The sequence below is a fragment of the Lonchura striata genome, chromosome 2 (genome assembly GCF_046129695.1).
Source record: "Lonchura striata isolate bLonStr1 chromosome 2, bLonStr1.mat, whole genome shotgun sequence".
NCBI lineage: Eukaryota > Metazoa > Chordata > Aves > Passeriformes > Estrildidae > Lonchura > Lonchura striata.
In genome coordinates, this window is record NC_134604.1 from 78,743,382 (window position 1) to 78,769,821 (window position 26,440).

Below are 26,440 nucleotides of genomic sequence, written 5' to 3' on the forward strand. Positions count from 1 at the left end.
GCTACCAGTATATTTCACTGTAGTGATATTAACAGTGAAAAGCCTAGGAATTAAACATTCAATTTAGAATTTAGTCCTTACATCTTTGTGGACTATTTGTTTTGGACATAAGTGGATTGGGATTGCATATGATCATGCTTTCATTCTACTTGTGATTAGTTCTTCTGCAAGTCCTATGAAGCCACTGTTGGTAAGGTGTAACATGGTAAAGGTAAACGTAACAAGAATACCTTGCATTTATGTTTTTACTTACATGTTTGTTTTTAGAAAGGAAAAATGCCCCTCATATTTTTTACTTTTATAACTACATCTCTGTGTATGAATATTTATTTGTCTTAATCAGAAGCAGAGGAGCAGTAGCATAAAGACATAAAAATGAGGTTTTATTCTGCACTATTGTATTTTTGATGATGCTTCAGCTCTGGAGTTGCAAGCTGTGTATGTGCGATTGCTGCCAGGTGGCGGATCAGATAGTCTTTGTGTGAGAAGAAAGTAGTTACTCCAGGTAGATAAGATATAAACATAAATGCAACTTGGTAACACTGGCTAGATTTTAGTTGATTTCTCTCTAAGTGGGTGCTGTAGCAGGAAAAATTCTGTTTTTTTATTTAGTGACATTAAATATTAAATGTGTTGTTCAAATTACATAAGAAAATATTATGTATTCTTGTGTTAGAAGTGCCCAGCAGTCTCACTTACAGACCAGAACTCATGTTCTGGGCCTTATGCAACAGAAAAAGATTATAAAAGAGGGAATAGAATTGCTGTGCTTTTAGCATTAAGAAAAATGATGATGAAACAGCTAATGGAATGTAATATATGTTAGATCTTACTGACTAGCTCATGTGTGTTTATTGAATCCTAGTTATTTGAGGAAATCAAGTTTGTGATTACAACTAAAATTCTCAGGAGGACTAAACAGAAAAGTCTTGAGTGTTCTCAGATTTTTTTTATTTAATATAAATTATGCATGTCTTGCTGATCAAATCCAGAGAGAGAACTTCAGCAATCAGGGTAGAGATAACAGTAATGAGGTCTGCTTCCCAGGGTTTGTTCCAATACCAGTTTTCCCATAGAATTTAATCTGTGCTTCTGCCAGTTTTTCTAGCCCACTGTCTTGCTTTCCCCTAAGTCCTGCTTTTTCATTTGTCCTTTGCTCATTTAACATCCTTGTACCATTCTGATTTAAACTTAATATGCTCAGTTTAGGTCATGTGGGGGAAGATACAATAATATCCACTACAAATTGCTGCACATATAGATACACAGTCTGTATGTGTGTACATGTGCACACACATAATGTAAATGTTCAAACAAAGAAAATGTTTTCTTAATGAAGGGCTTAGAAATACATTTTGAGTACACCATTACTTATCTCTTATTAAGCCCTTGCTAAGTGCAGTTGACTTAGGAAATGTTTGAAAGGAAAATTTAGCAGAAAAAGGCTCTTGATTGCTCATTATTATTTTTATTATATTGCATTGTTATCAACATAATAAACAGCTTGCAAAGTTGCTTCTCTGGTTGACTTTTTTTTTTGTTGTTGTTTTTTTTAAGTAGCAAACATAAAGGACAACTCTGAGCAGTCTGTGTTCCTTTTGATCAGAGCAAATGTAGATGGCACTCCAGTGGTACCAGGCAGCACTGTGCTATGGAGTGTACAGACCACTGACCTGTCCAGCAGAATATATTTTTAGAACCAGCTTGTAAGGAGCACAGCTTGCTTGGCTTGTCAGGAAGGCTTCAATAAATGGCTTCACTTGATTTTGACATTGGGCTGTAGAAACAGCTCTGCTGCTGGATTTTGACAAAACACAAGCCCCTGCTTCAGGAAGGCAACTGACACTCTGAGGGGTAGTGAAAGCTGTACTTCTCTATTAGAAATATCCTGGCTGTTCCAGTTAGTTAGGTGGAGGATAGAGAAGACTGCATTGCAGATGAAAGACAACAGTATAATATGAAATTTGCTGCATAACATATGGTAAACATCTGGACAGTAAGATGAATGTTTCTGTTAGTGTAGCAGCATATTTCTGTTATTTTAGAGGAGAACAGGAAAAATCATGTTGCTTTCTCCAGTGATGTCATAGCTTTGAGTGCATACTGTTAGTATCACTTGGGGGTCTACATGGATTTGTAATAATGCTTTTGTTTGTTTCTGATCATGTGTAGAAATTCATTGCTACTTGAGCATTTCTCTTCTCTCCAAATTGTAGTGCCATTAGATAGCTTATTTTCTCCAAATTGTTTTTTGATAGAGGGTTGTGAGTCTCAGATATGATAGAGACTCAGGCTTTTGGAAGATGTATGAGGATGTTTCTGCCTGAGGAACAAGCAACTTATAACTGTAAGAAATAGTTGTTGAATGGGAAATTGCACCAGTTTGGTTTAATTTTCTTGTGAGGATAGCATTTTGAGTCCTCACTAAATTATTGCAGAGGAGATTCTGGGTTATTGCTGTAATTGAGATTTTATATGAGTTTTTGCTCATTTGTCCCCTCTGATAAATGTCACTAGATGTGGTGTGCTGACGGAGTCCTGCTATTTTGACACTTCATAGTAGATTTATTCAGATAGTGTATTTATTTATAGCATTGCCATAACAACAAGTGATCTGGTTGTGCTATATATTGTACAAAGAAAAGGGAAGCAAGACTGTACATGATTCAGATTAATGTCCAAAACTCTGCCCAAAAGCAAGAGTGCAGGAAATAAGGAAGCAATCCTTTATGGGGTGTCTCCTGTGTATAGGCAGCTCACAGAAGTAGGTTTGTCAAAAACATAGAATCACAGAATTATTTCGATTGTAAAAAGATCTCCAGGATGATCAGTTCCAACCATTAACCCAGCATTGCCAAATCCACCACTAAACTGTGTCCCCAAGTGCTACGTCTACATATCTTCTAAATACCTTCAGAGACAGTGAATGCACCACTTTCTTGGGCAGCCTGTTCAATGTTTGACACCTTTTTCCATGAAGAAGTTTTCTCAAATATCTGATCTAAACATCCCCTGGTGCAGCTTGAGGCAGTTTTCCCTCATCACTTGTTACCTGAGAGAAGAGACCAATCCCCACTTGGCTACAACCTCCTTTCAGACATTTGTAGAGAGTGTGAAGGTCCCCCTGAGCCTCCTTTTGTCCAGGCTAAACAACCCCAGCTCCTTCAGCTGCTCCTCACAGGTCTTGTTCTCTAGATGTAAAGATCATCTAAAATAGATACATAAAATGTATGGAAAAACACTAAGATGTATACACAGAGCTTCTGTTTTAGCCTCTTGCAATTCAAAAACTGGATGTTTGAGTACTCAGAAGACCAAAGTCCACCCTTCATTCCTGTCTTTCTAATTACCCTCCATTTTCTGCTGTGTCTTTTGTCTTTTCGTTCCACCTTCTGTTCTCTTACGTGAGAGGAATGTTTTTGGCTGGCCCACTGCTGGCCCCAGTCATTTGTTGGTTATTCAGGCCTCCCAGCAGGACTTCAGCAATGAAATACGTCTGGGCAGGCAGCCTTTAACGCTAAGAAAGCTGCGAGTATATAGAGAACTGCAGATTATTGTGCAAGCATTAAACGTATTCTAGACTGTGTGCAGAATTTGAAATAAAGAAGTTGTGTATGTTCAGATAATGAGCAGCCTGGCTCCATCATGTCCCTAATGCCATTGTCAGCTTTGGGCTGCAGGCCATGCTTGACAGTGATGCTCTGCTGACCCAATGGAGCACTTTCTTCAAAGAGACAGTCCCTATCCTCTGCTCATTGTTCAAGCTGTTTCTTTGATCTTCTCTAATATCAGAGCAGAAATATAAGCAGTTGTGCTTTTTCCTTTAAAGAGCAGTGGAAGAACATATACATGACATACTGTTCAGTATATTACTTAACAATATAGGGGAACACAATATAGGAACCCACATGGAATAGGTTGGAATTACTCGGGCTTAAGAGTCAAGCCATCTTTAGGTGCTTTCTGAGTTTCCTAGCATTGTTTTCTTGATTCATGTATCTCACTGGAGGTTTCTCCATTGCTGATCGTCAATGGAGTGCTTTTTGCCACCTTTGATTTACAAAATATTTGAAGTTTTGCTGTGGTACCTTATACTCACTTATGATTACTATTAGCCTGTTGATACCACAATCCTTTTATTCAGCCTGTTTGCAGACCAATTTGAAATAGTCCTGAGATCCACCACTGCAGCCAGATGTACAAATTCCAGGTTGAGAATATTTGATTTAGGAAAAGTAGTCTCTGTCAAGCCCTTACCATACTTTTTAGCATAACTGGTGTATATTCTAGTTCAGTAGTAATCACAGGTAGTATTAATAAGTTTTGGGCTTTAGCTACTTCCAGATAGATTAACAAAGGGAAATTCCATATGGAATCAGGGTTATTAGTTCTGTATCCTGTTAATGGCAGTCAGAAATGGAGAATTTTTTCTAAAGGCAATCCTCAAAATCTTTGCTTTTGCTCCTGTCTTACTGTATTTTCTTATTTCAGTTATGTATCTAAAGTAATCTTAGGAGCTACAACTTTTCTTGTTGCTGAGTTCCCCTTTTGCTCCCTCTTGCCATGTCTTACCTGCTTTTGCTTCAACAGCAAACTTCCAACTTTTTGTCCCATTACCGAGGCTTTCAAATTGTCTCGAAACCCTGCAGTCTGCGTATAATCTCATCAGCAGACAGCTTTCTCTCCTTCTCTCCTTCTCTCTGCCTTCTCATAAAGCTTTGGCTGTATGAGTCCGATTCAGCTCACAATAGGAAATGTTTAACAACCTGCTTCTTTCACCCTTAGAAATCATTGCAGTTCTTAACAAGTTCTTTTCTTTCTTTATGCTTTTCTTTCTGTATGCAACACTTCTGAAATTAGATACTGAAGATTTATGCAGACTTTCAAACATTGGTTGAAGACCTGCAGAGGTTACAAAGGTGGTATTTACTGGAATATATAGAATACTAACCACAAGAAAATAAATATAGGCCAGTAGGTGTTTATTTTGCAAGCTAATGTCTTTTTAAAAATATTTTTTTACTCTTCCTATTCAAAAGCCTTAAAATTAGGGTCCCTGCTGATCTAAAGGGAATTGTACTGTTGTATAGGTTTTATTTTCTTTTCATCCATTTTCAGAGGCACTGTGAACCACAGTGCTTCTAGTAGTAGAACTATCATCAGTAGCATTTCAGCAGTGCAAAAGGTGTCAACAGAAAAAGCATGCAGCTGTTTCTGAAAACAGTAACTTCTTTTTGAACGTGGATGATGAGAATCCTGAGATCCTGGCAGCTAGATCCTGTAGTATTCTGTGGAAAGTGGGTATTTCACTTGGGAAAGAAGCGACCATCATTAGGACTCGGTAGTGAGAATTCTTCCAGTTCATGAGATGTGAGTGATCAGGTGCAGTCACACAGCTGCATATGCTGTTCAGATTTCGATTCTCTTATATATTATTTGCATATTTTAAAGCAGAAGGTATAATGAATATATTAAAACTGTCCACTGGGAGCAAACTCAAAAACACCTGAGTGATCTAGAAAAACCAGTGTTACCAAAAGCCATGCTCCTAAAATCAAAATAATCAGACTATTTTGGAAATCTTGCTCTGGATTCCTTTGGAAAGAGAAATAAGAAGGTGCTTGGAGTTCTTTCTAAATTTTGCTCCTGTGACTTAAAAGAAACCAGAAGTGACACAAGTTCCCACAGAACAACTTGTAGTCTTTGCCTGACATCTCATTGAACAAGAGGTGGTGGTGCTAAGGTGAAGCTGAAGATGCATAGGTGCTTGTTGGAGACCTAATTGGCTGCTGCCAAAATTCCCTCCACTGGACTATGGATTTTGGATTTGTTTCCATAACAGAGCCAGGGCTCTTCAGAAGACTTGTGAAAACATAGCTATGGTACATGTGGGTAGATGAACTTAGCTTTCCTTTGAATTAATTTGGCTGAAATTGATCAGCAGTTTAAATAGTGCAAATTGGATAAGGAGCTGGGAATGGGGATTGAGAGGCAGAAATCTGCATTACAAGCATTGTGTTCTCACAAAACCAGGATGGAAGTAGGCTATTGCACTTAAATTCTAATGCTTTGCTTTTTGCTTATTCATTTTTTATCTTAGTATTTTATCTGTTGTTAACTGGAGTTTTAATTTGCAGGGAAAAGAAGACGTCATAAGTAGGTCAGGATTTCCATTAATGTCCTTAATGTTGGTGGATTCTGCAGTGTTTGTGCTATCTGTAATATAGTGGTCTTTGTTTATAATAAGTGAGGCCCCTCATCCCTCCAAAATAAGCAATGGAAAAGTTAGGATTTTTGATTTTCCATACTTTTGACAAGTTTCTTTCTTACTGAGCTTAGCAACACTTTAAGGACAAGGACTGAACTTGTTTAGTTAGCCTGTTACTTCTTGGAAGGCAAGTGGGCGGGTTGCCCAAAGGTGTAACTCAACTGATTTACTTTGGTAGACTATGATTTACCACTAAAATAATTATTAATCTTTGGCTTAATTTAGCCAAAGAAGTGTTGGTAGATTTTTTAAAGCTGTATCAAGACTGTTATCTCATAGTGAAGATGAGCATTTTCTTAATGAAGATGTTTACTGAACATACATGTAGCCCATGGTTTTGAACAGCCTTTTGAGTCTCCACCTTTGGCATATACCCAAAAACTATTTAGGAGGTATTAATTTATATTACTTCAATGCTTAACCAGAAATCTTAATGAAACAAAGGCATAATGAAGTTAGTAAAGCTAATTTAAGTCTCTGAATGTAAATTTTAAATGAAGTTTTTATTGATAATAAATATACTTTGTTTCTCATTAGTCTTCTAGGCTTCAGTGGTAATATCAGTAAAATAAACATGTTTTACAAAGATTTAACATTAAAAATGCTATTAATATGACCCTTGGTACACCAGCACAATTAGATTTCAAAGTGAGCATTTAGGATGTAACAGCGATTAATGACAACCATCGAAAACAATTTTGAACTCCATCAGTTTAACTCAGGAGGGTAAACTTAATATGATAATTTATCTAGTTGAATTGTATCAGCTTAGCAGGAAAGTATGCAAATATGTGACCCTTACCTAGAATCTAAATGGATGCTGTGCTGATAGATTTATCAGTTCCATTAAAGAACTTTAGGGAACTTTGGAATTTCAGCAATTGTTCCCTTGGAGGTTGAAAACCAAACCTGATCTCATACTGGGACCATTCTGGTCTGCATATTTCCATAATTTGCCTTTGCTACTAATATGACAGCAAGACGCAAATAACTGTTTCTAATAATATCAAATGGAGTTGTGGAGGACAGCATTTTAATGTAGTAAAAGACCTCCCCGTGGGGTTGTTATTGCCACTATAGAACAGCAGTTACACAGTTGCAACAATAGTCTCTTAATTGATTCGTTTAATTAGCAAGAGATGAAGCTTGTGCTGCATCTTGTCATCTGTTATCATGGGGGCGGCTAGAGAGAGAATATCTGCATTTGTCACTCTATACAGTCAGGTTTAAGCAGAGTAAAAGGCGTGCAGCTATGGATGTGAGCCTTGGTGAGAATGTTTTGTGAGTGTGCTTTCACTCACATTTTCAGTGTGTGGACATGTCTGCTTTAAGAATCTGCATGGTCTCTGGGGGAGAATTTATGACAAAGCATTGTTTTACTGGGGGAAAATCTTAATCCAGCCATGGCAGGCATTTCTAACATAAATATGCAAATCTAAGTATTATAGGAATGGTGGATTACTTGGGGCATCACTGTTGTAGACTAGATTTACTTGGGAGAAATAGGGTCAGATTAGTGAAACCAGCCATCTGCCTTGTGATTGCTTTTTCATGGCATTTTTGTCTCCAGACTAGATAAACAAAGAGTTACATGAGCACATGGTCTATGGTAGGGAGCATGTGTAAAAGAGAGAGTTTTTTTGTGGTTGGTTTTCCACAGGGTAGTTATGAATACAGATACAGTGGTTGTTTCTGGGAGATGAAGTAATTTTTACTGAGATCTATTTTATTTACATTTTAAGGGTATGTAAATAAATATATTTTAAAGACATGTAAATATATTTGGAGCTTCGGTTTAATTTTTCTCTTCTTCTTGGCTTAGCTTTGTCTTCTGTTCAAGGTTATTCTTCCTTATGGAAGGAAATATTTCTAGAGGAGGACAAGCTTCTTGTTAAATGCTAATTAAGAAAATGAAGGTTAAGTTGGCATACTTCCATTGTCATAACACTGACCTAAAATAAGGGATCTCGTACTAATCTGAAATAAATTAGAGGGGGAAGCAAATAATTCTGTGCGCGTGAAACACTTGAGATGTCTTCTCGTGGTCTGCTTTATAAATGCCTTGGGGGTTTTTTGTTTGTTTGTTTTTTATTTTCCATTTGTGTGCTGTAGTGTTGGATATGCCATCTAATTTTGGGATACAATGGTCCTGTCACTCTGTAGCAATATGCTGTCAGAGAAGGCATGCTTTTTAGGACAATTTAAGTGAAGATTTAACCCACTTATCATTAAAGATCCCATGGTAATTTCCACAAGGTTCTGAGATTGCTTCATATTCTGAGAGTCTTGGCCAAAGTCCACTTTGTGTAATTACCTTCTGTCTGCACAAATCCCTATTGCAATTTTAGATGTGTTTGGTATTTTTCACTTCCTGTCCTAAATAGTGAAAATATTGCTACACACTGCTCATAATTACTGTGGGTTATAGCCTAGGTTCAGATAAGGAGATTACTTAGTGAATTTTGTGTTCCCATTGTTAAAACAAGGGAATATGTGACAAAAGATGAGTAAACAGTAGGATATAAATTAAATACAAAAACTGATGGAATAGCTCTAATTTTTTGGCTGTTTCACTTCATTTTGTCTGTCTCTGAGCTTAAGTATCTCTACTGCTAGGGCCATCATTGAAGGAAAGACCAACTCTCAGACCATGTCAGAGATCAAACTTAACAGACTGCATGGTTTTTTGAAGCAGCTCAGAAACCAGTGTGGGGCTCTAAGTGCTGTTGTTGTGTGCTCAGTTGATTTTTACATGGATTTCATATGTTTTTCTCCCACAGCTGAAACCTTTAGTTGTGTTAAGATTTGTCTCGTAACTTAAACTGGTTTCAGTTCCTCTTTCTGCATGCTTTCATGAACTCCAGAACGTATGTTCAACCATGCTGTCTTTAAAGTTGTCCACTTCTGTGCTGCCTTGTTTGATAGAATTTATTGCCTTCTACTTGAAGTTAGTGCTTTCATCACTAAAGCCTTATATGACTTTGTTGTATGCCATGTCAAATCTTTTTACTGATATTTCATTTCCTCTTTCTAGTAATCCTTTCTTTGTTTCCTCTGCCATATTTATCTTCTCCATCTTTTCTCAGATTGCTTCTCTTGTGTATTTCCTGTGTCAGATTCTTTTAGACATACTTGTATTTTGTTTTTTTTTCCCTCTAGAGGGATACATGGGGTGAGAAGAGACATAATAGTATTAATCTGACATCAACTTTCATATCTTTCTCTAAGTAGCATTTAGGAGAAGGATAAACTTTAAAAAAAATGCTATGCATCAGCAAGTCATACAGCTATTGGAGTTAACATATAAGTATTAGCGATGGAGGGGTAATACCAGGGATCTTGTAGCACAAAAATTGTTCCTTTGTTTATTAATTCTCTTCATAGCATGTAAAATCTATACTTTGAAGGACTTAAAATTTTTTCCAGTGCTCATTTAAAGCTCTTGGCAAATAACAGGAAAATTTATCATGCAGGAACACAGTTTATTTCACTTTTTTATGCAATAAAGTTTCACATAAATTCTCTTCTGTGTAAAGTACATTGAAAATGATGTGAATGATGTTTTAAAAAAGATTCTGTGCATCCCTACTTATCTGAAGGACAGCCATCCATGCTGCTGCAAGCACTCACCTGGTACAAGCAGGGAGTCTCCATCTTTGTTTCATTCATGCTATTTGATATTTATAGTCCTTGCCCACAGCAAGGCAAAGGAAGGTGAAGGACAGAGCAGTGGTAGTAGGAAGTATCATGCTTTGTGACCATCTCCCAAACACAGTCTTATGGCTTGGAGAGGTGCCATGTTGGCAGGGTGCACAGGAAGTATTCGCATAGCAAACTGTGTTATGAGCAGCAGAACCACAACAAGGTTCTTCCTGCGTCTAATGGTGTTTGATGGGGGAAGAGAGAGAGAGAGAGAGAGAAGGGAGGTCAGGGCAATATGGATGAAAAGGAATGGCCCACACTATTATAAGGACAGTGAAAACAAACTGCCCCTGTGCCAAAGACCTTCAGTGTATGTGGCAGAGCAGTGCTGAGTAGGCCATGGGAATGTTCAATCCAGGCTAAAAAGCCCTGTGGGTAGGAAAGCTGTGGTAATGTTTCTACTATAACTCCTACTCCTCCCTGCCTTAGAGCAGCTTTTCTTGACATGCTCTCAGAAGCAATTTTCACTTGCTGCTTTCTTTGACATCAGGTTTTATATGAAGAAAAACAAAGATGTTTGAGTTTTAAAATACTTACATTAGTGTTCTCTTACAAGTCTTTGGGCGTTCCATGTTTTTTTCGTGAGAGTTTTCTGTTGTTTTGTTGGTTTTTTTCTCCCTAGGTTTGTCTTTTAGTTATAAAGAAGCTGCAGGGAAGCCCTCCCTTAGCCTTGCAAGTTCCAAGCCCACTGCTAACATTTAACAAATACTCAGCAAGCAGAACAACCCAATGTGCTCGCTGTACCTAAGCCAGATCTGGACACTTCATCAAGAAGATCCCAGCTACGTTCTGACAGGCATTTGTTCCACAGCCTGATTTTGATGCATTGACTGAGAACAAGAATACACAATAATGGAAATAGCCTTGTTTATGGTATCAAATGGTGGCTTTTGTCAGGCACAAACTGTGCTCAGGTGTCCTGTAAAGCAAAATATAACTTCTGCAAAGTTAAGAAGCATATCAAGATGCTAGAGAGGCAGTGAATTTCTCCACCCTTAAAATCATGCTGCAGGCAAGATGAAAATGCAGAACATTAACGCTTCCTAATTTATCTTCAGTAGCCAAATAGAATTTGAGTGTTACATTTGGAGTAACTGTACAAACATGCTTGCACTCAGAGAGGCCAGAGATGGCTCTTACAGAATGTTGAGGTTGAAGCAAACCCCCCACTCCTTCAAAGCAGGGTCAGTGAGAGCAGGCTCATCAGGGCTGTGTCCAACTGGCTTTTCAGTATCTCAGTAAACTCTGTATCCTGACAATGTGTTCAGCAATTTGCAAATTCTTGGCTGTACCCAGGGCACTGGGCAGTGACACAGAAGTGATGTAGATGAAGAAAAAGTCAGGGCAAGTGATTCCAGGTCTGTGGTAATGCTGAGTGTAGAAGAGAATAATCATTCTTTGCCAGAGTTTGTGTGACTGCACTGGGAAGTATCCAGTTGAGGAGAGGTCAGAAACTCCATTTCTAATCTGAAAAAGACTGAACACTTGTGGTGGGGACATAGGTATATAGCAGAATTCAGGAGTGGTATTATATTCAGGAGGAGTTTTCAAAAGCTCATCACTGAATGATCCACCCTCAGTGGTTCATCTGCTGAGACCCTGCATTAGCAATGCTGAATTTTAAGTCCAAGACTGATCCATTTGTATTCTTTTCAAGTGTCTGTCAGCACTGCAGAAGCTCCTTCACCTTTGCACCAGTTCTTGAAGCATTTTTGAAACCTATGTGGTGCTTGGGGTGTTTCAGTTTTGGTCATGTGGCAGTTGGCACTAATGGGTTCCAAAATAATTTTCAGCATCATGAGATTGCTGGGAGGCTCCTCCAGCTGTAGAGAAAACAAACTGCTATTGAAGCTGTCTGCTTCTGATTTTCTTCTTGCTGGCTTGGTTTGTGGTTCACAAAGTCCACTCGTGTTCTGCTAGAAATATATTTGAACTGGCATCAATAACACGAGAAATGTAACAATTTACCTGAAACACCTCGTCTGGAAAAGGATTATTCTCACTGACAGATGATCTTGTGTTGTTTGTGCAGTTTATGTGCCTATGCTGGGTTGAGCAGTTAGTCTCAAATTACTGACAACTATGTTGAAACTGGACACTGGCTGCCAAAGAATTTGAATGTTCGAGGGCTGGAGAATAAGCACCCCAATAGCTGGTTGTTGAGTGGAGGTAGGGCAGTCTGAGCCAAGTTCACTTCCTTGGGCTTGAAGGAAGAAGGGTGGACTTCTGTTACCATAGATTCCCAACGGTGTCTTTCTGGGTAGTGAGGGAGGGAGGGACTGTGACAAGATGTATTAAGGCAACTACTTGAGGTTGCAATGGAGATACCAAGTTGTTGGAACTCATTTTCTGTATATAAATTTTGATGAGCAGAGTAAAAAAGCATCTGAGATGGAAGTCAGGCTGAAGACTGTGATTTCCACGAATTTTCATGTATGACAGTGTGAGGTGTCTAGCATGAGTAAGTTAGATGCTTGGTTTTATGCACAGACTGTAAACTGTATGGCATATATTAGTTTTTGGCTTCACTACAGACTGTAATACTCTCCAGGCCATTGTGGCTTCTCAACAGCAGGAGACAGCAGCAGAGAAGTTCCCCTGCAGAAAAACTTTGTACAAATGCAGCTGCTTCCTAGGAAACTCGCTGCCACAGGCATGCTCAGTGTTGGCCTAAAACCCTTTGCAGTTACTGGAGTGAACGTCGCTCTCTGGTGTCCGAACTAGAGCCACCTCTCAGTACCTAAAGGATTTGCCTGTGCCTGACAGCTCAGAGCTAGACCTCCACAGCAGAGTAAGGCAGCACTGTGCAGCCCTCCTGAGCTCAGCCTGGAAGAGCCTGTGTTTTGGTTTTGATCTATTTTTCATTTTGTGTCAGAATTTCCTTATATAATATACAGCTAAAAGTGATTTTCAAGTATTTTGGCTTCATTGTGTTTTTGTTCCCCACCCCCATGCTTTTATGTTTGAAGGCTCCATTAGTGTCCATAACAAAGAGAGAGTAACACAGATGGTAAACATTTTTACCACAGAACACCAGCAGTGAACACCATATCACTGATTTAGGAGTCTCTGTACTGTGCTTGCTCAGCTGTACATAATCACTCTCATTTCCTTCCCTTGGGTTTCTGGCCAGCTTGGGGAGACTTTCCTGACGTGCTCAGTGAAGTCTCCCTGGCACTGCAGGGCTGTTGCTCAGTTCTCATATGTGCCTCTTTGTGGAGCAAGAAACTCCACAGTGGAGCTGGTGTGAGCTTTTCTCTGGCATGTTCTCTGGTTTTCAGAAATGTAATTTCACCAAATGTACAAGGCTAAAATTAAAATTCTTCTGGGTGAGGACAATATCTGCCTTAGCTGCCAGGCAGCCTTAGTGCATTTGAATGCCTCCCTGATAGAAAAGATAATAAACCTTTGGGGACTGTGATTAGCCCTGCTAGGGTTTTGTGGGATAGTTGCCATGGTAGAAGCTAGTGAACATTTGGTACAAAGCAATAATATTCTTAAAGTTTCAATTTTCATTCTGGGAATGCTGATAGAAAGATGAATGCTATGAATAAGAGTAGTTGGTTCTCTGTAGTAGTTCAAATAAAACTGTAAAAAATAATTTGGTTTGGTGCAGCATTTTACCAAGTCAACTAGCTGTGAGGTTCTTATGTTCTCTTCCTTTTTACTTTTCTTTGTACAAATAAAATAGCAACCGTAGGCTCTATCAAAAATGCATGTAGCTTTTCTTTTGTACTTAGATGAGAGAGAGAAAGTCAAACTAAAATTTCACATTAGCATTCTGCTTGTAAAATAAAACAGTGTCCTTTGGGCCAAAGGAGGGTTTTTTTTTCAAAACAAGCATGCACTACAATCTATGTAGTGGTGGCCCATTTTGGTGACTTGTTTATTGGTGTGCCTTTCATATCCAAATTCTTGGCTACAGACAAAGCATTCAAATACTTTTTTTGTCAGAAAAAGAGGAAAATTGTCTGAAATTGGAGCCAAGTTCACATTCTCTGGAGTAGCATTTCAGCCTTTGGGAGGACTTTCTAGTGCAGAGTGACTGAAAACTCGAGCTAGGTTTGTTTGAACAATCTAAACTTAAAGAAGAGACAGCAAAACAAATACTTTTTAATTCTTATGCTTTTTTATATTTACACTGGCAGTGGTGTCTTCCTCAGATAAAACGTTTTGATATGAAGCAGTTCCTCTAATTTTACTGGGCTGTTTCTTTTTATGGTAACACACACTGTGCAGGAAGGTCATTATATGGAGAAAAAAAGCTGTCAGCATAAAAGAGAAAGTTAACATTGCACATGTCTTTGTTTATGGGGTTCTTGGAATGTGCTGTGACTTGAGCCAAATGATGGCTTAAACTGTTCTTTTTAATATGCTGGACGGCCCCTCCCTATGTTCTGCCAGTAGCCGGTACTCCACCTTGCAAGTACAAATTGTAAAATTATCTGTAAACTCATCTCAAATGTTTCCTTTGTATGTTGCCAGTACTTGCTTTAGAGACCATTTAAATTTTTTGTAAAGGCTGGAATGTGGTCTTGGTTGCATTTAATTAACCCAACTGTGTGTGATAGGAACATTGACATAAATAATTGAAACATGTATTGGTTGCATATGCAAAATCAGTTGAGGTTTGTGCCAGTCTCTGTTGCCTGATGACCGTACATCACAGGGAGCCTTGCAAACTTCATTGGTGATTTTTGTCTCATTTAGTATTGCATTAACATCTGTGACACAAATGGCCATTTATCACATGGCAGTTTTGTTCGAGTTCCAGAAGAAAGATGAAAGAAAATTCAGCTACTCAAAATTTTTTTACTTCAATCCCCAGCAAGTTTCATGTCTAAGGTTAAATGGGAGCAAAGGGGTAAAAACACTGAATAACTTTCAGGTTACACAAGTAACAATAAATTTTTCAATTTTGTACCTTAATAAAAGAGTAATAAAACCCTGTATTTCCTAAGCCAAAGCTACTGCCTTTGGTTTCGTCTTGAAATGAGGTTTCCTCATAAAATGACTTGAGGCTGATCAGATGTTAACCATCTTAGGGATTCCTGTTGAACCAATCCTGCACAGGAGTGAGGAAGGAGCCCTGATGACTTGGAACATGAGAGATCAAATCAACAATTAAAGGATAATAGTGAATTGGGAAGGAAAGGGAAGATGACTAGCCAGGAAGGATTAGCCTCAGTCAGGAACAAATTTCCTGAAATTACTCAAGCAGGTGCTTAAAGTGAGGTGGGTTATTCTCTTAAGGAGTGATTCTTCAGGAGTGTTAACCAGCTACAAGCAGGTCTGAGAGGACATTGAGGAAAAAATTCAATTGGAGAGGAGAAGGATACTGCTTCATAGGGTCAGAGAGAAAGCATAAAGAAAGATAATAAGATTTCTGCTCTTCCTTGTGAAAGGCAATGTGCATTGTTCTATGAAGGAGGTTAATGTGCTAGCCCACTGACCTTTTCCAGTGAGGAAAAAGGAGTGTTAAAAGAGGTAATATATATTTCAATGTGATTTCTTTGTATAATATCAGTAGATATTAAAAGCAAGACCTACTGAAAGGAAAACAATTGGTATAAACTGTGGCAAGTTTCACAGGGAGAACCAGCATCTTTTATTAGACCAACCAATGAGGTTGTGAGGAAAAAAGGCAGCACCTAAGTTCATAGCCTGTTCCTTGCTGCAGCTTCAGTAGGGAAGGGGGATAAAGATTTATTTCTGAGAAGTTTTCACAGGCTCCATCTGTGGACTTTGATGTTGGGAAGCTGGAACTACTGAAAGGGACAAATCAAACATGGGCATGGGTGAGGACTTTCAGTTTCTGTTCTGACAGTTGGTCTAGCAACTGTCACTCAGTGTGAACATTGTTTCATGAAATGGCCCATCATTAACAGATATTATAACTATATATATATATATTAGATATTACAGCTACCTGTGTTTATTTTTATTAAAATAATCTCAGATCAATTTTGTTGTGCTCAACTGTATGCATACCTACCTAGTGAATAAAAACAAGGATTTGGTTTTCTCATTTTCAATGTGTTTCATTACTCTGGATTCCTTTACAAGCCAAGCTGGTATTTGTTTGGATGAATTCATCTTGGAGTTGTATGGGAATGGACACCTCAAATGCTAATACCTGATTTTTATACACAGTATAACATCTGCACTAGTTTTTGTGGGGATTAGGATTCTATGGGCACTGGTTTTGTTCAGGAGCAATTACATTAGTGTTCAGTAAATCTCAGTTTGTATATTTTACTGTTTATAAAATATTTGTCAAAGGATTATCCATTAAACACTTCTTCCACTGAAAGCAAGAAAGCAGAGTTTATTGGGATGTCAGAAGTTTCGCCAGACCTCAATCTAAAGAAAAGGAGGGAGACCTGCAAATACCAAACATTTAAAATTCCAGTGTATCTTACTGGACAAGGAAGTTTTATGTTAAAAAAACATGTACTTTGAATGATTTCCAAAATATATTGTTGGATTCAAAGTTGTGAAATGGAATTGCTTTTACATCCTGACAGAGCCACAGGATCTGGAGTGGCTTAAGAATAGTGAAGACTGAAGGCCAGAATTTCAGAGGCAGCTTAGTCCCACTAAAATTAATGCATGTTAGGCACCTAAATGCCTTTGAAATCTGACTCTGAGCCCATGGTTTTTGTTGCTGTTAATACTTTGGACATTTCTTTATGCCAGCCTTTCGGTTCAACTCAAGGAACAGGAGAGGGATTTCCTGTGCCGGTCAGCAACGTGCTGTTTAGCACTGGAGCTAACCCCAAACACAGGGCTGGGCAGTGCAGCTCTGGGACTCACTCTACATCAATATTACTCTAGTACAAGTCAAAGTTTAATTGCTGATGTGACATTCGACTCCATTCTACAAATAAGTTCTGAAGTAAGGAGGATGTCAAAGAACAATTTCCCCTTCCCTCCCCCCAACTTTTCCTTTTTCTCCTGGGTTTCAGTGTTCCTCCCAGGATTTGTTCTGAGAGAGTAATATATATCCCAGCAACATGGACATCACTGTTCAGAGCTCTTTGTGTAGTCAAAGTTTTATGGGTAATAATACTATGCTGTCTTTAAAAGAAGGAGCAGCCTTAGAGAATCAGGCTGGAAAAAGTATAATTTCTTCCCTGTCAAATTATAAACCTGTACTGTGCTTGCTGAAAGCACATAATGAGTAGAAAGTGAGCACTAATCTATTTGGCTCTGTCTGAACCTTCATATTTCTATTTATCTCAGTGGGAGTTTTTAATATTCTACTGATGTTATTTTATGTTTTGCTGACTTTCAGGTTGAGACATTGTCACTTAGAATCATGTTGCCTGAATGCAAAATCAGACTTTGTGAGAATTAATAAAACCATGCTATTATGGACCTTGGAGATAGCAGTAGCTGATATAAATGGTGTCCGAAAGTGATGTAATGAGCTGGTTTTGCCATAAATTCAAGGTTCTTTTTCATACTTGAAAGGGTTTTGCAAAGGTACATGCTTATTAAGAATCAGATTCTGCTTACATTACTGGGAGAGTATCTCTAATTGAGCTAAGCAACAATGCTAAATGTATGAATGAAACTTCTTTCCAGTTGCCACTTAATTAATTGCAAATTGTTTTTGCCCGGTCCCCAGTTTGCCCTCTGATTTTCCCTGGGTGCCTGCCTCTTCCCTGCCACAGTTCCAGACTGTGGTTGTTGAATGTGAAGTGGCTTTGCGGCTGATTCAGTGAGGACTGCAAAAAAGTTGTAAAGATGAAAAAAACTCGATGTAGAGTTTTGAAACATGAAGACACATAAGATGCTGATTGTGGTGTTGAAGTGTAGAACTTGCAGTGGTGAGGGATAAAATGTATGAACTAAGTAAACTGCAGCTCTTACTGGCAGTTCCATGCATGGCTGGAAAATGCTTTTTAAAGTAGTGGTAAAAATATCTTGTTTATAACAAAACTGGAAACACAAAAAAGGTAAAAATTAATTCAGCATTGTAAATTAAAAATACATTATAATCTGCTATGTAAATACAACATTTAGTTATTTTGTAGTGGAAGATAACAATGATCTTGGAGAAATAATGGAAAAGTTTTATTAAAAGTACATCTTATTCATAAGTTCCTTATTCACTTTGTGCCTGTGCTGCCAGATGGTGAGTTAAAATTCAGGCTCAGATTTAAACTCCTGGTATAAATGAGGCGTATTATGGGGGAGCTCATGAATGAGATTCAGTTCTACTTGGAGGTGTGAAGACAAACAGTGGAAACACTTTCAGATAGGAAGAGTCATGAGGAAACAACAGCCTACAACCACCTCCTTATCCCTTTGATTCAGTCTTAGTGAATTTTGAAGTGAAGCAATTTCAGGGGAGCTGCAGAGTTTTATTATGGCTGTTTTTGAGATCACTCAAATCTGTAATTTCTCCAAATAACTTACGAGGCTTTTAAAAAGATTTAGGAATGGAACTACTGAAGTTGTCCATCCTGAAGAGTGACCCCAAACTATCAACCTCTCCTGAGAGCTGGTAGAGAGGTTGCTGACACATTTAAGGCCCTTAGGAAAGTGCTACAGTGAATGAGTCATCATGGCCTTATCCTTGAAAGCACTTAAATACTGACATGCTTTTATGAACTGAGATCTGTATAGACATTTTTACCTTGGTCCATCATTTAGCTGCATTCATTATTGCTTTTTTTGCCTATTCAAAGTCTCTTTGAATGAACTCATGTAAAGGAAAAGAAGACAAGCCCTCCAGTTCATGTACTGCTTTTCTCAGTAGCTTCTGTGCGACTAAAAATTCATACTCAATACAATTATGAATGCCTAAGGAATCTTTCTTCATTTGTAACAGTTTATATTCAGAGCACTTCAGTTCCATAGAAAGTCTGTAAAATCTCCAGCAAATGATGAGTTTACATTCTGGTTTTCTCACCAAAGAGAATCCTTCTCCAAGTTCTCCAGTACTTCAGTGATCTCCACAGGTACAAATTTACAAGTGTGTGCCCTTCTTCTGTGTTCTTGCTGCTATGTCCTTGTGGTAGAGGCAATAACATGGCTGAAGGCAAGTTGACATCTCCCAGTAGTAAGAAAAATGATTAAAGAATGGATTCTTTATTCTTCAAAAGTCAGGACTGGGGCATTGAATAAGTCCACCGAGTTTCAGCCCAGGATGGTGGGAATACAAATTATTTATATGCAGCACAGACAAATTAAGGCTGGTTGAGCACAGATAAATTAAGGCTGATTGGTGGTGGCAGACTTCAAGTGGGAAGCATCTAGACCACTTCTAGAGAAAGAAAGCATTTCATTGGAGGCTAAAAAGACCCACTGAAAGTTCTTATATGTGCTTTAAAAATTCCCTATAGGTGTTTTTGGGGGATGAAGCGTGGTACTAATAACACCAAGGTTGTGGGTTCAGTTACCACGTGAGGGTTGGACTTAATGATCCCTGTGAGCTTCTTCCAACTCAGAATATTCTGTGATTCTGTGAAATGCAAAAATATGATATGTAACAGAAATATATTGTCAGATGGACAAATGTCTAAGAGATGAATGCCGCGCTCCCGCCCCAGATCCCTGATCTCAGCCCCCGCTAGCTCTCGTCCTGGGGCGAGGGCGGGCGATTGAGGCACCCTCCGCCGCTCCCAGCTGGGGTTTGGAGAGTGCCTTTGTGGGTTCCGGGCAGCGCTAGCAAGCCTCGCGGTGGTGAATGAAGAGCGGATCCTGCTGGGGGCTAAGTCCGAGTTTATTGTAGCCCAACGGGGCCAAATATTCCAGAACGGTGCCTGCCAACAGGAACCCCGACAGGGTTCTTACACTGGCTTATAAACTCTTGGGGAGGGGTAACTGACAACTAATGGGGATAGGGGTAGGGAGTGGCCCCGGGATGGGGTGATATAACGTGGTCCAATGGGGGAAGGATATGAGAGGGGCCCCAGGTCCTCGCCCAATCACCCGGTGCCCAAGTTGGAAGCTTCTGGATGGATGGGAAGGGACACCGAGTGACAGACAAGGCACTAGGGAGGGGTAAAGTGCCTCTTTCAGGGTGATGGATACTGGAAAGGCGGGAAGGGAGGACAAGGCGGGAAAACTGGGGATAAACCAAGTACAAAGTACAAAGGAATAAACCAATACATAATACAGGGATAATAAAACATACAAATAATGCAACTTCACAGATGGAGAAGAAGATTATTCAATATTTTTAGTGCTTGGTCATCACTGATACGTGTGCCAGGTTGTACTTGAAATCACAAGGCAGAACAAATTAAGAAATGTGCCTACTCAAAGAAAAGTGGCTTGTTTTGCATGAAAGAAAGCTGGGTCTGCTCCTTAGGTAAGAAATTAGTCAGGAATCTTGTGTTGTATTTTTGTAATTACATTTTCAAATGTGATAAATTCCTATTGCATGCATGCAAATCAGTGGAAATTGCAAATTCTTCCATCTTTTAGGAATCAGGTTATCGATAGTTCTCCACTGTCTCTTAGTTGGAGTAAATAATTTCTCTCAGTAGAGAACTCCTAAAACCTTTTCTAATATGATTTTTTTCTACAGCTTGCCAGTGACATCTTTACTATGCAGGCATGCATCGTGGCCCGGTGGGAGTTTCAGTTCATTTCTGATTATTTCCCAGGCTTTGGCCAGGGAATTTCTCAGGCTCAGGCAGTTCTGAGCAGTTATTTCAGAGCACTCCTCTTCTTCATTGCACATCAGTGCCAGATTTTCAAAGATGCAAATACAGCACAGTGTGTGATAGTTCTGTCTCTGCAGCCCAAATACATGTATTTGAAAAGGCAATTCTCTGTGTCTGGTTTTGAAACTTCCAGTGATACTACAGTGATGCTATAGAGACAAATTAGTTCTTTCAACAACAGAGAGCGAGAGAGATGAATGTTTTAATCAGAAGAACAAAGAAAAAACACATGTATTCATCAGTAACAGGGTTAATGGGGAGAATTTACTTTTTTAATTAAAAAAGTGAAAAATTAAGCCTTACTGTTAGCTTATTTCTGTTTCAGATGATCTGTTTGCATCATTACTTATTTATCAATACTATTTTTCTGTGCACAAGGAACTTATTTATTGTATTTATATAACATTGCCTGATGAACAGAGTGGCTGCTTACAGCGCAGTGATATTGAAGTAGCTTGTGTTATAAATATTTTTAATGATCCTGTTGTTGATGGATGGATTATTCCTCTCGGCAAAGGCGAAGGCTTACCCAAGTAGCTTAAGAGAACAATTTGAGTGTCAGTTTCACAAGTGAAAAAAATCCAAAAAGGAAAAGGAAGCAATTCATTCACAACGGGACATGGTGCAGAGGAGGATAACCTGCCTTCAAAGATTTTTGTTTCGAGTATTATAATGTTTAATAAATAGTTTACTTCAAAGGGCTTTGCTGGAGAAAAAAAAATAAAATAAGCAGCTTTCCTGCTATTCTTGTTCACTGGTCCAGTGTTACTATAAGTAGCTCATATCCTGTCCTCTGTGGTCTCAGGTGGTTAGCTTTTGTTTGAGAAACTGAAGCTTCAACCAAAAGAACTGTGCCTACCAGTTAAATTATTAGGTAGTTGACAATGTCCTGAAAATCAATTGAACTCATTGTGGAACTTGGCAGGGTGACTTTGGTGGGGGGTGGGGGGGAAGGGGTACTAGTATTATTTTAGGTGATGAGCAAAGGCAACAGGTCAGATCATGTAAAAATAGAAGTTGCTAAGAAAGGCATCCAAAGTAGGTTCATCACTTTCATCTGCCCCCACTACACACTTTTTTTGGATTTTTAAACTTTCGTAGAGTACAAGATATATTGGGAGGTCATTTGATCTGTTTTCAGTGTCATGATTAGTTTAGCTATAACAAAACCCATTCTTATTTGAAGAATTTTTTTTTCATCTTTGGCGTCCATTTCAGTATTTCTGTATTGTTTTTATTTCTGCTAAATGTTGTACTTTGTGTTTTTGTTCCATCAAGTAAAGAAATGACTCAAGGTTTAAAGGAAAAAGCTTAAATGTTTCCCAAATAATAATAAATATATTTAATAATAATAATCTTAGATTTTCTAGTTTTGGGCATATGAACTAAGCTGCTGTTTTCTTCCATTGTTTTTAATTCTGAGTTGTTTTAAATCATTTCAGGGAGTACTAGTATGTTGCTATCATTGTTCTAAAGACTCATGGATAGGAGGCACTTGCCTGGGGACATTTCAGAGACATGATCTCTGGCCCAGATTTCAATGTCTTCCCTATGAAATATCCTGTATTTCCAGCCATGACAACTCCAAGCCAATTAAACAAGAAATACTCTCCTCATGTGATTTTTGAGGAAGAAGTTTTTATCACTAAGGATTGATGGGGTAAGGAGGAGAACTCTGAGTACAAGGACAAACAAATTCTCCAGGAACAAGATACCATAATCACCTGTAAGGAGAGATTCAGACAGGCAAAACACAGCCTTTCTCCAAGACCAAGTATGTAAGGTATAACACTGAGCTTTCTCAAAGCCTGTTTTATTCAATAATGTATGATCTAGAGTAACATCCTTATTTACTCTGTCTGGAGGAAAATTGGTTTTATTATTTGATAAAGATGCACTGAAAATAGAAGTGATTTTGAGGATATTTTAGAATTTCACCCTTGATTCTTTTGGATCTTTATTATTGTCTGTCATCAGCTGATGACTGTGAAATAATTATTCCTCAGAACATGTTGAGTAAATGTAATTGCTTCAAATCAGCCCTTGTTCAACTTACAGCTAATGAATAACATTACAGACTAATCAGTGCTATAATGGTAATTAGTAAAGTGGGTAAAATAACTGGAAATTCAAATGATTAAACTTGCCTGTTTGGTAATCCATGTTGATCAGTGAGTAAATGATGAATCAGAAATCCTATAGGGTTCACTTGTATATTTATGCCACTTGGGCAAATCCTCTGCACTTCAGTCAGTAGTTTGAAGGGAGAGGATGGGCACTGTGGTGGTGTACAGGGCTGCCAAAAAGTTCAAGGATTGTGCCTTGTATCACTAGGGACCCTTTCAGCCCTGTTCTCCTTCACCACCTGTGCGCGTGCTCACATTCTGCCAAGTTCCTGTCCCACTCCTGCAGGCTCTTCCTCACTCAAAAGCTATGTTGGAGTTTTTGGTGTGTGCTGTGTGGATGAACCCTTATCTGCTGCCTCCACACCCCTTTCCACATCTTCAGGTCCAGTAATGGTTTCATCTAGATAAACTGCCTGTAGAATTAAGAAACTATTTTTCTTTTGTCTTAAGCGAACTCAACTGCCATGGAGAGAAGACATGAAACTCCTTCCTAACCACCCACTAGCAAATTTATAACTTGCCTCATTTTAATTTTCTTACAGAAGGGCCTTTTGTGAATGTTTTTCCCATTATTCCACTATGAAAAAAACTGTATACCTGTCTTTTCAAGTAGAGTGTAGTTCTGGTTTTCTGTCCTGTGATCTTTTGCTACTGTTTCCTGCCTAAGGGGCAGCATTTCTCAGAACTGAAAAAAATAACAGTCTGAGGTTTTCTAGAGCAACATGCAGAAGCCAGATGGGGCACCTTAAAGCATCCCAAATGGCAGTGGCACTTGAACTTCACCCCTAAAGCTAAGATGTTGCAGAAAGTTTCTCTTCAAGTCTGGAATTTACTGGGAGCATTACCAGCAGAATTTCTTTTTACTGTGTGATGCACTATCTAATACTTTAACTGAATAACAAAACTTCCTTTAGAATGCCTTTCAAATGTATGAGAACAAGAGAAAGCCTTGTTTTGTTCCATGTTTCATGTTGTTGATCATAATAAACTCCCTTCCACTTAACCCCTCCTGCTCAATACATTCTTTCCTGTGCAAGAGGAAGACTCACAGCTGTAAGAGAAAAGGTTTTTTAGCCTTGAAACAGAAACAAATTCTAACATATATATCTACGTATGTAAATGTGTAACTAATTTGTACATACACCCTGTGTATGTACTGTCTATGCTTATGTGATAAATAATGTTGTTTATACAGATTGAATTTAGGTAAAAAGGAAACAGTTTAATGTAGATATGAATGAATCAGATGATGTTTGATTCTGCATGTGATAAAGAAGCTTAATTAGTTTCCCTCCACACCTGCCACCCCCCCCCCCCCCCCCCCCCCCCAAAATCTGTAACTTTGTTGACGTGAATGTTAAATGAATTAGTGAAATTATAAAGCCATTTAATAACTGGTATTTCAAATTTAAAAGTCAAACATTGGGAAGATGAGGCTGGGAGGAATGGAAACAAAAAGAAAAGCCAGCAAACATAAGATATTCTTTGGTGGTGGTGTTTGACTCCTACACTAAATTGCCTTACTGCCCCATTGTCAAACCTTCAGTTTTGTGGACTCCAGCAGTTGCAGTGGCTCTCAGTGTTTTATATATACTGTATTGAGTATTGTTCATCATCATGGACACCTGTAAGTGAATTATGGACATTTCTCTTCTGCTTGTGATGTAATATTACACAGGAAATAATGTAAAGCGTAGATTGTTAATTGCAGTACTGTTTTATATTTATTCTGTCAAGCTAGAGATAGCATTTGTTCTGGTTTTGTAAGAATTGTGGGAGATTATAGTTGTCATAAAGATTTTTAAAGATTTTTTTTTTTTTATGAAACACAGGTAAAATGGAGGAAGTATGGATTACACATACTAGCTTGCTGTCTTTTTTGCAAGCAAATAGCAAAATGGTTGTATATAATATATATATTACATATATATATTATATATGTAATATGGTGTAATATATTTTCTTTTTAAGGAGAAAAAAAGCTACTCTAGATTTTTAGGAATTCACAGTTTTTTTCAAGGAAGGCAACTTAAGTCTTAGAATGTATGTATAAAAAAAGTTGTGAAGTTATAGTTAATTTCTGAAAGATGTGAGCAGTAAAGATTGTTTATATTTTAAATCACTATTCTTTCTCTCCCTCTTTCTGCCTAAATATATATAAATATTTCAGTGTTATTCTAGAGCATTCTGTTTTGTTTTCCTGGCTCTTATGCAAAGAATATCTGAATATTAAAATTAGTAGTAAAGCATGTGCTCAAGTGTACTATGGAAGTAAACTTTTCTTCAGTGTACTTCGTAGAATTTTCCATAAGTAAAAGCAGGATTGCTCAATATGTATAAAGGTTGAGGAAGTGGCTAGAAAAAAGTGGTGCCTTGGTAGCTGGGAAAATGACTGCTGCATCATGACTTCAGAGTGGTGCAAGTGAGGTTGAGTTAGTCTAGGAAAAATGGGGACTGCCTTAAAAAGATTAAAAGCTGAAGGATTGTGGGAGTCAGAGATATGATCCATAAAGGAGAAAGAGCAACCAGAAGACCAGCTCCAACTGAAAGGGGAGCTCATGCCACCCTTATCTCTAATGTCTTCTAAAATCTTCTTACATTTTGCTTTAAGTATCCATAAACAAAATGACTTTGCCAAAGTCTCCATTTTTACTTGATTTTGAAGTTAACAGTTGTTTTGTCATTTTCATTGACATTAGCATTGTTTTCAATGTATATAATACAACTTAAAAGGAATCTTAGCTTATATTAACTGATATTGCATTCAAACATTCTTTTCTAATTGAAAAATACTGTCTTTGCATGTCCTTCCTACAACTAAACATTTCTTTCTCACTCTGTTTTGAACAAAATAAATTGAAATTTTTGCAGTATGCCCTTCAAAATACAGAGTTGTCTTTCACATTATACTCATATGATGCTCAAGAGTTCAAACATAAATATTTTTCAAGAAATGCTGAGAATCTTTAACATTTCTTTCTTGAGGTTTCATTTTTTTCTGTTGTCTACCTCATAACCTTGTCAGATGTTCAGTGTGCAGTGGTGTTGCCTGGTAAGTTTTCAGATTGTTACTGTACTGGTGCTGCCTATTAAATCCAGATTCTCCTTACATGAAACCTAAAAGAAGAAGTAAAAAGACAAGACTCAGCTTTCACTTCAGTTACAGTTCAGTCACACACCAGAAAACTCACATTTCTGGGTATTGATTGTGTTCATTTACCACAGCAAAGTGCATTCATTGATAACTACCTGCTGGTATTGAATCAATTGTATGTGAAACACGGGGCATTATTGTCAGGTAGGGTAAATAATATTGATTCTATTTTAAAATGAATACAGCATAGGAGAAATTAATTTGATTCTATGGAGTCATTAAGTTATGTTCTATCAAATATATAAACAGTGAAGATCATGTAATATGATCTTATGAGGCAAGTTACAGTTACAAGTTTTAGCAAGATTTCTCCTCCATAACTGCAGCAGAGAGATTTTATTTTTGTTTTGTATTAAAGGGGAAGAGAAATCCAATGCCTGTAATTGATCCTAAGGTAGGATCCCAACTGGTGCCACGTCCTCTGACACTCCTTAAGTGGAGCTACAGTCTTAAGTGACTGCAGTAAACCAGGCCCTCGGTCATGCTGTAGGTCAGCAGGCTTTGA

At 38.1% G+C, this 26,440-nt stretch overlaps 1 protein-coding gene across 5 annotated transcripts in view; it reads left to right on the forward strand.

Annotated features, from left to right (window-relative positions):
• Nucleotides 1–26,440, forward strand: part of PCCA (propionyl-CoA carboxylase subunit alpha) — a 267,736-nt gene that overhangs the window by 209,698 nt on the left and 31,598 nt on the right. The window lies entirely within an intron of this gene.